Source organism: Hetaerina americana, unplaced genomic scaffold, assembly GCF_022747635.1.
Source record: "Hetaerina americana unplaced genomic scaffold, ioHetAmer1.1.p SCAF_10, whole genome shotgun sequence".
Taxonomy (NCBI): domain Eukaryota; kingdom Metazoa; phylum Arthropoda; class Insecta; order Odonata; family Calopterygidae; genus Hetaerina; species Hetaerina americana.
The window spans coordinates 40,157,273-40,173,174 of NW_027286070.1; the positions used below are offsets into that span (position 1 = coordinate 40,157,273).

The following is a 15,902-nucleotide window of genomic DNA, read 5'->3' on the forward strand; positions in this document are numbered from 1 at the left end:
GGAAGTTTCATGGTTATACGAGTATTTGCGGATTTCCAGTCATAGAATTATTTTATTCGCAACCGGTTTCGACGTAAAACATTATCGTTAAATTAGTAAATAAATGTTCGGCTACTTTTTAATATCCAAATCAGAGATGAAGGTGAAAAGGAGGTTGGTATAGAGGAGTATTTTCGAGGAATTTGGGGGAGATGAGGTAAGAGAAATCAAGCATGATACTTGCACTTAGAAAACCCGTCCAATCAAGAAGGAAAAATCCGTCGAATTTTCCAAATATTTATTTGGACGTGATTTCATTTCATTCCATTGCATCAAGCCTGAATATTTTCTTCAATGTCAACAGCAATCATCAATCCTAATATTGGTTAGGCCCCGATTTTCAGCCAGTTTTCTTATCGGTCAATCAATTCATATTTATTCATTATCGTGTCTTATGCATGTTAGCTGATTCCTCCCCTGTAGTTCACTCTGATTACATTAATTAAGCTTTTATTACTATTTGCAATCAGTTATCATGACTCAAAATAATATCAAATAAGCCTATCTCTTCTTTCCAGTGTTTTGAATATATTTCCTTCTTTATCACTTTTTGTTGAACTTTATGTTCATTAGTTACGTATATAATCGGTTCATTCGAAATCTGCGATTTTTCTGAAACGTAACATTCCCATTACTTTCAATTTTAATTCCTCTACTGTTTCTCCACATTATAGACTTGTATGCATATCTATACAGTAGTAGATTGTACATGAATATCTTAGTATTACGTTGTGTGATAATTTATGCACGAATTATTTTAAACATGAGATGTAATCATGATATAATCGAGACGAATGGAAGATGTTCATCTATCATCGTATGGCTCAATCCACATTTTCCATTTAAGACAGCAATTCGGTGCTTATTACACAAGTTCAGAAGGTATTTTAATTTAACGCGAACGTGTGGAAGACTGAGTGCCATATTTATCGCTCGAGTGGCCTGTGTCGTGTGTAGCCGAACAAGCTTTAAAAATAATCCGTAAATCAGTCTTCGCTTAGTTTTTCGTACAAATGTCTAAGGTAATCTGACGGCTTAAAGATATACTATATAACAAAGATAATGAGTAGTTTCAGGCGTGATGTGCTGGAAGTCGAACATGCAAATTGCTGCTATCCGTTCTTTATCCATCGCTTTGTATGTGTCTGTATACATTTTCGTTAGTGTGTTTACATGTGTGTGTTATGTGTTTGTATTTTCTTAGTTCGATAATTTTTTTGCTACCAGTGAATTAGCACGAACTCGACTTCCAAAAAAATGCCCAAGGAACAGTTTTTGCACAGACCGTCTCTGTCAAAGTTTCTTTCTGGGAAAACGTTTTTCCTTGGTTTTCTGCGCCATAGTTTTAGATCTTGTAGGGGTGTTCATGATGTAGTTTATTCATCATTTTACAGGGTAAATATTTTGAATATGTATTAATTAAATGAATTCACTGGGCGCTCCGTATTTCAACAGAGAAAAACGTGAAAAACCGCTCACGGGATAAAATTTCATGTATCTTTCTACCAGACACAAAGATTGAGAATCCTTGGTAACTAGGCTATTGGATCATCTTCAGCATTTTGGCATTTATTTATCCAAGGGCGCTAATGCATTTTCACATACCGTTTTCGCGCGAGTGGTCACTTTATTTAGACTGCAACCTTAGTACTCGCCTCCGTCGATTGGGGCGCGATCGTTTCTCTTTGGAAGGAACATTTGGTAACGTGATAACTTTCGTCATTGGTTAATACCCAGCTCCTCACCATATTTACTGTATTTTATTTACCATTTTTCGCCTGACGGCCGTAATTTCTAAGTTCTCTCCCTTACACCACGATCCTCAAAGGGGGGGGGGCGTGGGCAAGTGGCTGCCCCGTCGTGCAGCACCCACCATCTGTCCCCGTTCCTTTCGCCAGATTCGAACCCGAGAACTCTCCGAGGGGACACTGGGGCACGGTTATCACGTGCACTTTCCGTGAACGGGCGGAGAATCTCCTCCTCCCCTCCCCTCGTTACTCCACGCCGGCTACACCCCGCCGCACCGCGTCCCTTCCCTGCCGCAGTTCGCAGAACCCGCGCGGAAGCGGCGAGAGAGTCGCTCGGGGCGAGGAGGCGCGAGGGGCGAGGGTGGGGCGGAGGGCGGGGAAAACCCTTTCGGCTCCAGCAGATGCACGCCAGCGTGCACGCATACACCTATAATCTGTGACATTTGAGGGGAGGGTGGGTTTTTCGCCGCTTGTGTGCACGTGTTTTCCAAGCAGACTCAGGGTAGGCGAACTTTTTCATCCTTGTACATTTGAAGGGCGATGACGCCAAGGGGATTATTACAGTCGCGTAGTCAGGTCTTAACACCAGTGGGAGGGGAAACAAAAAATGTGACTCGGCATACCTGTGTCGGCGTGCTGAATAAAGTAATTTTAATGTTGTCGTGCGGCGTTTTAACTTAGTGGGAAAAGCGTTCGGCTACTAGCTAAAAGGACTTGGGTTCGAATCGGGGTGACGACTATGGATACACTCCGCTTTCCTCTCAGCTGTGTGAGGTTTGATTGTTGGTCACCTCCCGGGAAAGTTCAGGCGGCAGTTAGGGGGGATTAAGGGTTAACCCAGAAGTGAGAACTTCACCCACGGGGTAAAATGAAAGGCTGTCGAACGCTAAGAGCAACTGTCGAACCAACCTTCGGATTGATTACTGTTATTGTTTTTGGTTTATTTCATCATTATTACGTAATTTTTAGTTTAAATGTGAATCATGTAAAATAGTTAAACGGTTACTGCACTTCCGTAGAATTTTTTCTTTCAAGTTAACTAGTTCCACTGACATCTATTTGGTTCTCTACCGTTCATTCTCCATGTGTAATACGAATGTTCAATAATACTTTGTACTGAGAATTGAGTTGTTTCATGCGTACGGTATGGGATTGCGCTGAGAGCGAAATTTACAAAAACTGTTGAGATGGTGATACTTAACGCGTGACTGCAGCTGATTTCTCTGATATCCCTAGCGACGCCGCTTACTGATTTTTTGGGGTATCATGAAATGCCACCAAATTTTTGACATTGCGAGTAAATCATGATACAAAGTATCAGATTATTAATATGGATTCATTGGTAACCCCCGTGCGATTACGATTTAAGATTTGGCATTTTTTCGTGTTGTAATAGCGGACTTTATTGATAGCTTTCAATAATATTACCATTATTATGATGAAAATATGATTAGTCAATCTTTTTCAACTAAGCCAATCTATCGGAAGCATCATTCTGTACTCTCCACTGCACTTTTAATTTCGTCACGCGTGCGTATTTATCAAGATTCATCTAATCATTTATGTAGTTATTATTTTGAAATTCGGATTAATAAGTGCAATCCAGTATTTTATTTTTTTTACCGAGATGCCTATCTTATTTCTTCATTTTAAATGTCTAGATGCCATCATATTTCATGTTTGCTTTTGTATTCTCGCTTTTACGTCGTTTTATGGGATAGAAGATATTATTACCGAATAGGATTTTACAATTGGTATAAACTACATTCCCATTAGATCATATAAGAAAAATTACCCATCTCAAAATTAATCATCTCTGTCCATCAGATATTTTATCTCCACTGTAAAATTGTTTGGATACGAATTATGATCATAGGTAAATTATAGGTGCGATACATATAATCATTCATACTTGGGAAACTCATGCGCCCGTGCGGAATTATCTAGATATAATCCTTTGTCTGGCGAGATTATTTTGTGGCGTTTGTTGTATCTACCTGGATTTAATTGCATTTTAATTACAACTAGTAACTCCATCTCACATGGTCTAAGTTTTGATTGATTTGTGAATACAGTATTGATCGTCATTCTGTTTTTTTGCTATTCTAGTTACCTCAATAGCTTAAATTACATAACTTCTCATTTATGTTCTGCATGTTGAGCAATCTGTTATCTAGATGGTAATCCCGGTTAGGCATGACCATCTGCCACATGCCCTGGGTATCATGTAGACGTAGAGCTGAGAATTGGCAGCGGCATTCATGATAATTTGTCTAATGGAAAATATTCTGGTGTATGAGAGCGAAGATAACTTGGATTCTATTAAGACTCATTCACGTCCTAATTATTCACTGGGGAAGCGGTCTAGGTCTGTGTTAATGAAACTAGTGGCTGGTGGGCCATATTCAGTCCTCGAAAATCTGGTTGAAGATCAACGCCGACCTGTTGGAATGACAACTATTTGTGCGAGTTCTGTCAGCTTTCGTTTGCCGAGTGTGATTTTATATCATAATCGAGTCTTTCGAATCATATTATTTAATTTTTCAATGAAGTTTTTTATCACCCTCTAAACTGGCAGGTCTTCATGTATCCCTGGTTTGGTGGCTCCCCGCCCATCATGCCAAAATCTTGTAAACGCGTTTACGTTTCGATAGCTCAAATATCATCGCTTTAAAACTATAGCAGCCGCATGATCTGGTCAAATACGAATTTTTGCCTTCAATTTGGAACCCGCTCGTTATTTTCCAGTGCGATACTGTTCGGCACTCTTTCAGTTGTGCATCCAGTTGCTCCAGGAGTCCCAGGTGTATAATTTAATGAGGGTGTCGCCAGGTAGACAAGGCGCTTAAAGCCCTTCTCCTCTTGGAAATATTCTGGAAGGGGTTTGGGAGGGGGGGCACGTCATCGCAAGCCGTCCGCCCCTGGCAACGAGTGGGATGGAGTTTATTTCGGCGATGGGGATCGTCGGGGTGGACGGAACGCTTCCATTTCACTACCATTACGTCATACTTTAACCCCATCCCCCGACGCCCCCTCGCCCGCCACCCGCTCCCCTCTCAACGATCCACTCCCCCTGCCCCGCCTGGTCCGCGCACAGCTGACTGCCTCCCCTCCTCCCGGAGTCCCCATTCTCTCTGCCTCCGGAACCAGACGCCGCCGCAGCCTCCAGAGAACAGTCCGTTGAACTCCACCCCTCTCCCCCTTACCCTCTTTCCCCCTTTCCCCCTCCGATTTCAACTTCCCCTCTCCGCCTGCCACGGCGCGGGCGGCCTCCCTCCTTCGGATCTCTGCGCCGGGGGGCGGTGGAGTGCGGGGCGGGGGAGCCGCGAGGGAGGAAGGGGTCGCGGAATCGAAGGGGAAAGGGTTCCGTGGAGGGGGTGACGGAAGGGGTGTGCCATGTGCCACTGTCTCGTAGGGTTAAGTTTTCAACCGTCCAGTTCCAGCCGGTCTCGGGTATTCATTGTTGGGAAGGTGGATTGGGATGGGGAGAATAGTTTAGGTTTCTGATCAGGATTAGCAAACTTGGTTGCGGCCCTGGGCATCGTTGGAGCCTGCTGGAGCGTACACTTGGACCTGAGCGTCTTGATTTTATTTCGATTTGGCTTCCACGTTTCATGAAAATCACTACTAAGTAACGTAATCCTTTCGCTGCGATGTTTGTCTGTCGTTGCGTTGCGCTATTGTGTAGGGAATAATAATTTATGATACACTCCAGCTGCTTGTTGGGTGGAACGTCTGCCGTTTTATTGCTCTTTTTTTGCACAATGAAGATTCGCGGATCCAATGTTTTGCCTCGGAAGTTTTCTCTCCATAGTGAAAATTAGAGTAAATATTTTTCTTCTCCTTTTTCAGAGAAAACCTAAATGAGTGGTACATTAAGATGTTCGCTTTCGGGCTGGCTTGCAGGATAAAATGTATCTAAACGTTGACGTGCAAATTTACTTGAGACAGTCATTAAGAAAACTTGGCCAAAACTTAATATTTGGGCTGTCCATAGCGATTATTTATTTCTAATATTTGCGAGAACTTCCCCTTTCTTTACCCTTCATTACTTAAAACAATTTGTTGTCTCCGACGTAACTTAATGGAATTTGCATAACATAGTGAAATGAAATGAAATTATTTACTTTGTTATTCCGCACACAAAGTGTGTAGGATAACGAAGTCACTTACTTCTTTCTTCATTTTTTCGCTCACTGCCCTTAGGCTGTAGAGGGAGCCTTCTCATTCTATTCCTTCCTCCATCCACTTTCTCTGCTTCTCTTCGTTCACCGAATTGATAATCTCAGCATTTGTATACCCGTATGCCCGGCTTATGCTCGTATTTTCCATTCTTCGCCACACTTACATCTCAAAAGCCTTAAATCTCTTCTCATTCTCTTGCCGTAAAGACCAGGTCCTTAAGTCATATCCTCCATTTGAAAGTCTTTTATTGCCAGTTGAAAGAAAAAATGTATCGCTTCGTAGATGCTTCGTTGATTCTTTTTTAAATATCATGCGGATCAATGGAGATATGCTTACCAATGATATACAAGTACGCCTTGTATATCTTCATATGCGCTGGTGCGCAAAGCAGAGTTTCGAGATATCGAAATGTACCTAAAAATACAGGAAAATAATATCTTTTTAGATGTTCCTCATATCGTGTTACATTATAAATAATATTTCACAATTGTTTTACATGCATTTACATTTTACATCATGTCATTTTAAATTTACATGTTACTTTTCTATAACGTTGGGGATCGACCGCAGGTGTGCTGATGTCTCTGGTGGTACCAGAAGGATAAATTGATGGAAATGAGAGAGATTGCTATTTAATAGCCTTTGCACCCCTGAAAAACTTCGAAGACGCTTTGGAAAGGAGCCTCAGTGACGTCAACGCTTTGTTTTTTTATTAATTTTTTATCTATTGTCTTCTCTGAGTCGTCTCTCTCGACTTCCCTTGCGGTGAATCATCTGCCGTTTCACTCTCTTCATCGCCGCGTATGCGATTTATTTTACTTTCTGCTTCGTGTTTCTCCCTTCCAAACTTTTATCTTTTTTCTTATCCCAAAATCTCTCCTCTTCGGCTGCGTGCGGCTGAGCCCAGTTCTACACCCCACGAAGTAGGCCTTCGCTTTTCATTTTATTGGCTACATTTGCCGAGTGAGTGTTGATTCTTGGTCACCAAGATGATTCCGGTACCAGTTGCTAAAAGATATCCAAATTCGTGTTTGTGTTGAAAGGGAATGTATGCTATGGCAAAGCTTTTGGCGACCCACGAAAACTTTCGCGATCCATGGATTGGGTAAGTCTGCCCTACTGAAGTCCAGGGAGTTGCCCGTCCAGTTTCGCAAGCTCGTCTGGATGCTCTCAACGCTTTCTGTTGTTTCTCGGTTGCTTTTATTTATCGAACACTTTTCAAGATCCCATTTGCCATTAGCACCATACCGCACGCGTAAGCTCCGGTACCCGGGTCTCTTGATTTGCGTGCCCTTGTCTTTTTGGCAATCATTATTCATAACCGGCATAGCATTATTTGCGAATTTGATCATTGGGAAACTTAGGGGGCTTTCTTCGCCTTCGTAAGGTAGAGAGTTTCGAAAGATGATACTCCCAGCCTCTCCGGATTTATCCAGTTGACTCTGACTCTTCGTATTCGCATGCATATTTTTTTATGGTGGCGGTTGAATAAGTATATCTCTGCCGGGTGTTATCAAGAAGGAGAAGGCGTAGAACATGAGATTTTCTCACGAGAGTGCTGTAGCCGGAAAGAAATTAAAATTTCAAGTTGCAGAAATGACGGGTGTAGTTAACTGGACATACCTTGAACCGAGAATTAATGCGTCTTGTAAATTATGCACCGTAACGGATAAACAACCTAAGGCGTTGAGAAAGTCTCATAAAATGAAAGATATTAAATGGCATGCACTCATTGTCGTTTAAAAAAATTCTTTATGTGGATTATGAACTTTCTCTCACCTTTCCTCTGCATTTCCTGTCCGATTACAGCGAGAGAAACAGTTTGAGGGTAGAATTAACGACACATTAAATGAAATACTGATTTCCGGCTGGTTTTTGATTGATCTACTTGTAAGTTTTATAAAAATAATCGCCCTCTGTTATTATTTCCTGGATTATATTAATTGTAATATTAATATTACACTGCTCCAGTTTTTTATACGGTCGCAATCAAACTTGGTTTGATTTTACCGACTATGTTCAATAAGTGGTGAAATATCGTTCGGGTTTGTAGCTTAGCCTATCATTGAAATCGTCCAGCATAGGATATGAGATCTAATCTCTTATCACCTGGGTTCTAGACATTGCATCGTTAGCCATCTTTTCATCTCTTTATTTTTTTCACTCTTTCTCTGTCCCAGTTTTCAACGGAAACCCAACGTTCATTCCAGTATTTTCAGACCACGTTCCTTTCCTCTTATTTAGGTGGGCGTTGGTGCAATTAATGTGGCAACATCTCGAGTCTTGTAAGATTTTATGGAGCGAGGTCTTTTTGCTTGAAACATTTATATTGTCCAATTTCTGGAGTTTGTCCAAATATTTTATACTTAATTAGGGTTGGCTGCGAACATAATTTGTGAAATTCATCTAGTAAAAACTACGCAAGTACCTACGCAATGGATGCCCGTTCAGCTCAGCTCTTAGGAATTAGATTTATTTTGTATAAAAAAATTAAAATTATTATTTTTATCGTTGAGGCAGTTGAATCACAATGCGTGTTGCAATCCATTTTTTATCTTTTCCATCGGAATTTTGGTTACTTTTTAAATGGTATTCCTGCCCTTGGCCGCTTGGTCTACAATGACATTCAGGAGCAGGAGCGAAACTTCGGCGCTATGACGACTGAGGCCTTTCAGCGCTATTAAATATCACATTTAAAATGTTTCCACTGAATATGCCATCATACCAAGGGCAATATTGAAAGTGGCAATCCAAGGGTTAACCCGCGAACTACTGGTCAAATTGATTACTCCCATCGAAGGGGGCATAAAAACAAGCTCCTTTAAGGGATTCAGTTCTTGAAGAGATAGGGCGGCATGATGGTGTGGTCATGACTTGGTGAATGAATTAATTGTGCATCTTAATTTGGCTGAGGAAATAAATTCTCTTAAGGTATTCCGTCTTCTAAAACATTGCTGACGCGACTTAAGCAAACGCTTGGAGTTTTCTCTTGCAGTTGAAAGACGATGACTGCAGTAGTAGTGGCAGATTAAGGGAAAGCGACCGACCAGCATTAGCCTACTCTTAACGAAAGGCGCCTAGGGTTTGGTAGTTGATTTCCCATCCGATGGACGGCGTACTCACTCAAAGTGCTCTCCACAAATCTCCCCAAGTAGGAATCGGGATACCACCGAAAAATATCTATCGTCTCCAGGATTCAAACCCGGGCTCTCTCGGTGGGAAGCCAGTACGTTAGCCACCGCACCATCCTAATCCCCAAGATGATTGCATATTTATCTATAATTCATTATTTAGTTTAGTCTGACTGTTATTATTATTACTGTCACTATCATAACAGTCATTGTGGCACTTAAATTTTGTGCATGTCGGCAGTGTATTGTTTCAGGAGGCCATATTGGAGTGTTATTATTTTTAAGCACCTCTAAATCCATCTCGTGGGATATCAGTAGTAATGGGAGAGTAGTTTAGCAGAGGGCGTGAAAGATTGGCTGCAGAGGGAATTTTCGATTAACCGTATAACCTTGTTTAATTATTAGATGGGCAAGAATGGAAAGGTCATAAAGTAAGAGTGGGTATCTTTAGTTCATAAAATAGTCAGGCGATTGATCCATACAATTTTTTACCTGAAATTCAGCAAAGCACTATGGGCTCATTAAAAATCCCAAAACTTTTGAGCTCCAGATACGCAAGAGTATATTTTCTAGTGGAAAGTCGCGAAATGTGAAAAACAGTAAAAAGAAGTGACTATGAAGTAGCAGTCGTATCTGGGTTGAATCCACATGAGCTAAAAACAGCTTAGCAACAAGTTTTGCGTGTGTGTTGTTTTAGGGCGGACCCCCAAAATTCTTAATTGGTAGGCGCGCATTTAAACACACGTCCGTCGAAGCAAAAATGCCGTTTTTTCGTCTCTGTTTACTCTTTCGCACATCTTTGCACTGGTTTTTTTTCTGAAAGCAGGGAGAGATGAAACCGGGAAGTCTTTTTTGCATTTTTTTCTTCGAAAATAGTTCGGCTGAACTGTATGGGACATACAAAAGATGCGTGCAATGGTTACGTGTACTATGCTCCAATTTCATGTTTTCTTCCGAGGCCCGAACATCTCCTCTCAGCCCATTTCAATGGACTTCAGTAGCATTTCCCTCGGCAGCTCCCTTCACCTTTAGGAGTTGTTGAAAATAATTTTTTTCGTTGCATTCCCTTCTTGTTAATAATGATTATCGCTTAGGTTTTAATGAATATCTAATCGCATTAAAGTAAAATGGATTGTATGTTTAAAGAGGCTTGGGCAAACTCTGCAAATCACTTGCCCGGGAAAATGATGTGATGACCTTCCAAAACGTGGCTCAGGAGTTTGTGTAGAAGCTCCTCTTCCCGCATAGAAAAAAATATAAGCATTCGGCCACTACGAACTCTTTACAATGAAATAAGGGGGTGGAGATAGAATTTCTTAAAATGGTATGATAAGGGAGTATTTTTCGTATGGATGTGGGAGAATTTAACATATTTTCATTTTTTTCCAAACGATTCGTCGTATTTTTCGAGCAGTTAACTGTATTTAATTGTAGCGTGATAGCTCAATAAAAGTATGCCGGGTGGCAATTACATTTACATCACATCCGCCATGAATCTGCTTCTGCCTGTGATTGTTCTCTATATTTTTTAATGTTTCAGTGGAAAGCAGAGGAAACCTTCATCGCAAGGAATTCGGGCGGGAAGAGTGAAGAAATCTCTTCCCTGCCAAGCTCTCGAGTTAGCAATGTTGCCGTGTGAAGAGAGCAAAGGCTCTCGCTCGCTTGGGAACAGCTGATCTGGTCGTATGTGTTTTGCGAGGAAGGTCTTATCCATCGCCAGCTTTTTGTTTGGATTTTTGCCAGAACTGTTGAAATATCCTGCGTTTCTCCTCCATTGAGTTCTTTGGTTTTGCATTTTAAAAAAATATTTCATTTAAACTGTGTTTGGGTGATTTTTGTATGAGATAGAGGGGAAACTGTGGAATGGAGCTGAAAAAATGCACCATCTGGAGCTGTTTATCGGAAGTGGTTGTCTATTGCCAACTATTATTCCGTGATCTTTTGCATTCCTGCGCTCAGGTACTCATATCTCGCTTGCTTATGTCATCATATTATTTAGACCGGCAAGTCATAAAATTTGTTCCTGGTTTTTGTGGGAAAAAATTAAATGTGAATGGAAGGCAATCAAGGCAGAATCTGCCAATGCAAACTTTTACGATAAATCATGCGACATTTGGTGGAGTTTATTCAGCCGAAGAACTAATACCATAATAAGAAATTCATTTTTTTAAAATTCCCGTCTAGGTTGCAAGTGAATTATAAACTGGGGCATTGTTTTCGAGAAAATACGTGTAGGCCTTTGAATAGTGAAATTGAATGTTTCGCATCCCGTAGTAAATACGGCAACAATCCTGATACGACCGAATTCCTTTCGGGGATGTAAAACGGTGAAAGGGTTCCGTTATATTTTTTAATTAGGCTGAGTCACGAATAAAAAAAAATATAGTAACTTTTCCGCAATAGATGAGTAATCATTTTACTTTAAAACTATATTTTGACATTTTATCGCGTAATATTATCAATTATTATTCATTTTCATATCATTCATTTTTATGCTTAAGGGCTCTTAAAAATTATCCAAAAAAGGATCGCTAATAGATTTTGTTAGCCTTGATGTTTATTTTGAAATATCTCCGGAGGACGTTGAACCCCTGTTCGTGATTGCTAAATGCCTTCTGGTCATGGATGAATCATTTGGTATGGTTAACTGTTTCGATAACCGAGTAACGGCTGCTCTTTGGTGAAGGCTAGAACTGTTAAATAGTAGAAATGACACTCGCTGTTGTTTCAGAATTAGCTCCTTGTTCATACTCTCTGGATCTCTGCTCAAGGAACCATTCTCTCTTGTTGCTCTTTATCTCTCATGAGGAGGGAATAGCATTGAATAAGGAGCTATAAATTATCAGCAAGGAAGAATGGAATGAGGCATACTCACATTTGCCGATTTTTCATCGCCGCAGGAGAGAGATAATGAGAGTTGTTTGTAAGTTGATTACAGTTGCTCGGTAGCGCACCCAGAACCCAAACATGGATATGAACCACTGACCCCCTGGTCTATATACGAGGTCTCATGCACTCATCGGTCACGAGTGTGCAAAAAGCGAATGCGATTGATCACACTCAGTGCAGCGAGTCAGTTGATCATGTCCCTCAACGCATTGAATGATACGAGTTGTAAAAAGAGTCACGTACGATGTAAGGGCCGCTTCTAGATTCGCTTTAGACTGTCGAATGATTTTCATGAAATGGAGTTCGCAATTTCAAAAGTTAGCCGATTCGCATCCGTCAGGATACCAGGCGCTGACGGATCGTCGCTGAAGTTTCCCTTTTTGAACTTCGCTATGTTCGGCTCTGAACGGTTATATAACAGTCAGATGTTAAGAATCGACGACTTCAAGTAAAGCTTATTAATCATTAGTGTTCACATTGCGCTTAGTGGCGTCAAACACCTCGGCAGAGAAATGCTGTTCAGTCGTATTCTCGCCGTTTTGTTATTGTCATAGAAAGATGCCGTGAGGTAAACGTCCTAATTCGCATTTACATTAGTAATTTGAAACGCAAAGATTGAATCATAGGCATAATAACTCGCTCGGATTGGTTGGTATAAACTTATTTTTCTTTGCACAATTAACCTTCTCTACGACAATAAAGCCAAACATGATAAAGAGATCGTTCTGTACACTTGCGATTGTGGTACCTTGACCTATTTCTCACCTTGTTTTTTATTTCACGAATGATGGATTCTCACGTTGCCACCGTAGCAATATCAATGTTTAGATATCCTAACATCCCTTTTAACGCCCTAGTGGCTGCTCGCAGTGCTTATCGAGATTATTCCAAGCATCCATCGCCCCAGGTGTTACACTAACAGTATGTCTTCATCTGTATGTGGTGTGCCATTGGTCGTTTAGTTGAATGCTTTTTGATGTAAATAATGAATTTACATGGAGAATTTTTATGCTCTCAATCCTAAATACTCTTTAACACTCGCTCGCAAGCGTTCAATTCCTTATCTTAACTTTTTCTCATAGATTTTCGCACCGGAATAGATGATTGTTTCATTTACAATGCATCTGGCCATCAGAAAATGTAAAATAAAGAATCTGAAATAAAGTCTCTTGTGAAAGCCTCTTTACCTAGCGCAATTCTTCTCCTTACGTGCCTACTATGACCTTGTTGGTCCAAAACACTTCCGAGATACGTAAACTGTTCTACCTGCTCTAGATTTTGCCCTCCTGTTTAGCTAGCCTTTTTCTTTCTGAAAAATCGCATAACCTTTGTTTCATTAATATTGATTCTCATCCCATATCTGTCGCACTGAATTTCCAATTCACTCAGGAATGCTTGCAACCCCTTGGCTGAGTGACAAACTAAAGCCTGGTCATCAGCGAACCTAACTGATTTTACGAATTCTCCGCCCACTTGCAGCTCCACCCAAGCTATGTGATATTACGAATACCACATCTTCCTGGGAAACCATTACCGGCACAGGGAAAGGAACTGGCCCCCCTACCCTGATGTGTGAATTTCACATGCCGTCGGGCTTAGTACTGGGTGAGGTCTACCATCACCTACCAAACCGACCTTCGGGTTGATTACTGTGTTTATGGTTATATATAAATATACATAAATATATATATAAATAAATAAATAAATATATATATATATATATAAATATATATAGTATTATATAAATATATATACACACACACGTGTGCGTGTATATATCTTTTATTATTTCTCTAATTTTGTCCTCTCGATTCCAATTGATTAAAAAGTAGCACTTCTTGTATTTTACAGTGAAGCAGCATTTTTTCTGTGTAGCAATAAAATTATAAAAGGTATATAAAGTCAATAAAAAAATATAAGTTATATAGCCATTGACTATTGGACTCAAGATGCCAGTAGGTCCGTCTTCGTACATGAGGGTGCCACTCGCTTCTTGTGAGCTTTCGATCGTTATGCCTCGGAGCGGTACAACACACCTCTCATGTTCGCGTTTGCGTCTTTCTGTCGCTCCCCCTCCTCCAGCCCCTCTGTCGCACGCCGGGCGACGACATAAATAGAGCTCAAGTCATTGCGTATTCAAGGAGGCAGTCAGGTGTTTGGGAAACCTCCTTTACCCTCCTTATTCCCTCTCTTCATCCCTCGTCCTTCCCCTCCATCTCTCTCTCTCTCTCTTTTTTGCCTCATATTCTCGCCAGTTGTATGTCCACGTGACAGAAGGCCTTAATTCCATTACTTATGGCTCCGCATAAAGGATTTTATAAATGATGAGACTGGCTAATGTGTAAAAGCCCCACCGCGATGCAATTGAACTCGGCGGTTTTAGCGAGGTTATTCGGCAACAGCCGGGTTACAACTCTAGCGGTCGGACCCTGACTCATCTGCGTGACACTGTTCCATTCAATTTTTGAAATTAGAAAGATTTTCATCATATTTGCGATGCTGGTTAAAGAGAAGGCTTAATGCGAGTGAATTGGTGTATTCGTTGATGATAGTATGTAATTTAACGTTCTATTTGTTAATGATTCGAAAATTCCAGTTGAGGTGTCCCCTGTTTCCATTTATACTTCTGAACATACATTTTCATTCCGGTTGACCGTTTAAATTCATTATTACAATACTTTCTATAACAGAATAAAACTCGAATGTCCTTTTCTACAATTTCATTCTAGCATGTTCTCTTCGAGACAGGATATTGAATTATCATTATTTCCCTTATATTTCTGATTAATTTGTTTCTCTTCATTACATTTTTCGACTATATAGTCCAATCCCTTCAAATTAATACGTTCTCACTTATCGGATGTATCGTATATTTTCTCAGCCGATTCTAAACGTGACCTATTTCGTGAACGAGAAGTGAAAATACGTTTCTTTTCCACTCTTTCAGAGGGTTTAACAACCATTCCGTCAATCCAGTTCTAATTACTCCATGAATTTAGTCTGTTGTAATCACCTCAATTATATATTTAACCCAACACTATGAGCGGTACCCTTACACCTTCCGCTACACGAAGCCACACTGGGGCTGGAGGATCTAATTCTGTTAGCATTTGTTGATAGGATAAATCAGCTTAAATTCGGATGTCGCGGATTTACTATATGGTTTTTTTCGCTGATATCTTTATTTATAACTTGCCATCGCTCTCTAGATAAGGTGACACCCACCCCAAGTGAGCTTACAAGTGACTAATTAGTGAATTATGGAATACGCCGGTGACCCAACTTCACGCCTTGGCGCCCAGGGACGACGGACATAAGTCGGCGCCACATTTCCCGCTCATTGTATGTGCTGGTGAGTTGCAGGACGAGTTTTTCTCCTGCGACTACCAGTTGGACAACTTTCGCTCTTGCTATATTTCATTGGTGGTGATTCAAAATATCTGTCTATTGCTATCCGCATTTGTGTTGTTATTCGATGAAACACCTACTTGGAATATTTCGACGACTGGCCTTGACAGACGCAGTTCTGTCACCAATTGAATATTCTCACACTCCTTCCAGGAACTAATACACCTAAGAAACTATTTCACTTAACCACCACATTTATCTCTCCTAAGGTTGTAGTTATTGGTGAAGATAGAGCTTACTTTGTACTAAATCCTGTACGACGTCTGAAATTTACACATCAGGGTAGTGGGGCCAGTTCCTATCACTGCGTCGCCTGTGGTTTCCCAGTAAGATCGCATATTCGAATAAACAAGCAGTTTGGTTAAAGCTGAGAGTGACCGGAGGCGTCATCCGGAATCGAACACGGGCCTTCAGGTTAGTAGGCACTGTACCCACTGAACTACCACGTTTTTAACTATTTTTCACTTATTTCTCTCGAAATTTAAAAATACGAAATTCGACA

General features: G+C 40.7%; 1 protein-coding gene across 2 annotated transcripts in view; it reads left to right on the plus strand.

Moving 5' to 3' along the window:
• The window catches only part of LOC139700068 (uncharacterized), a 309,488-nt gene that overhangs the window by 140,328 nt on the left and 153,258 nt on the right, over positions 1-15,902 (plus strand). The window lies entirely within an intron of this gene.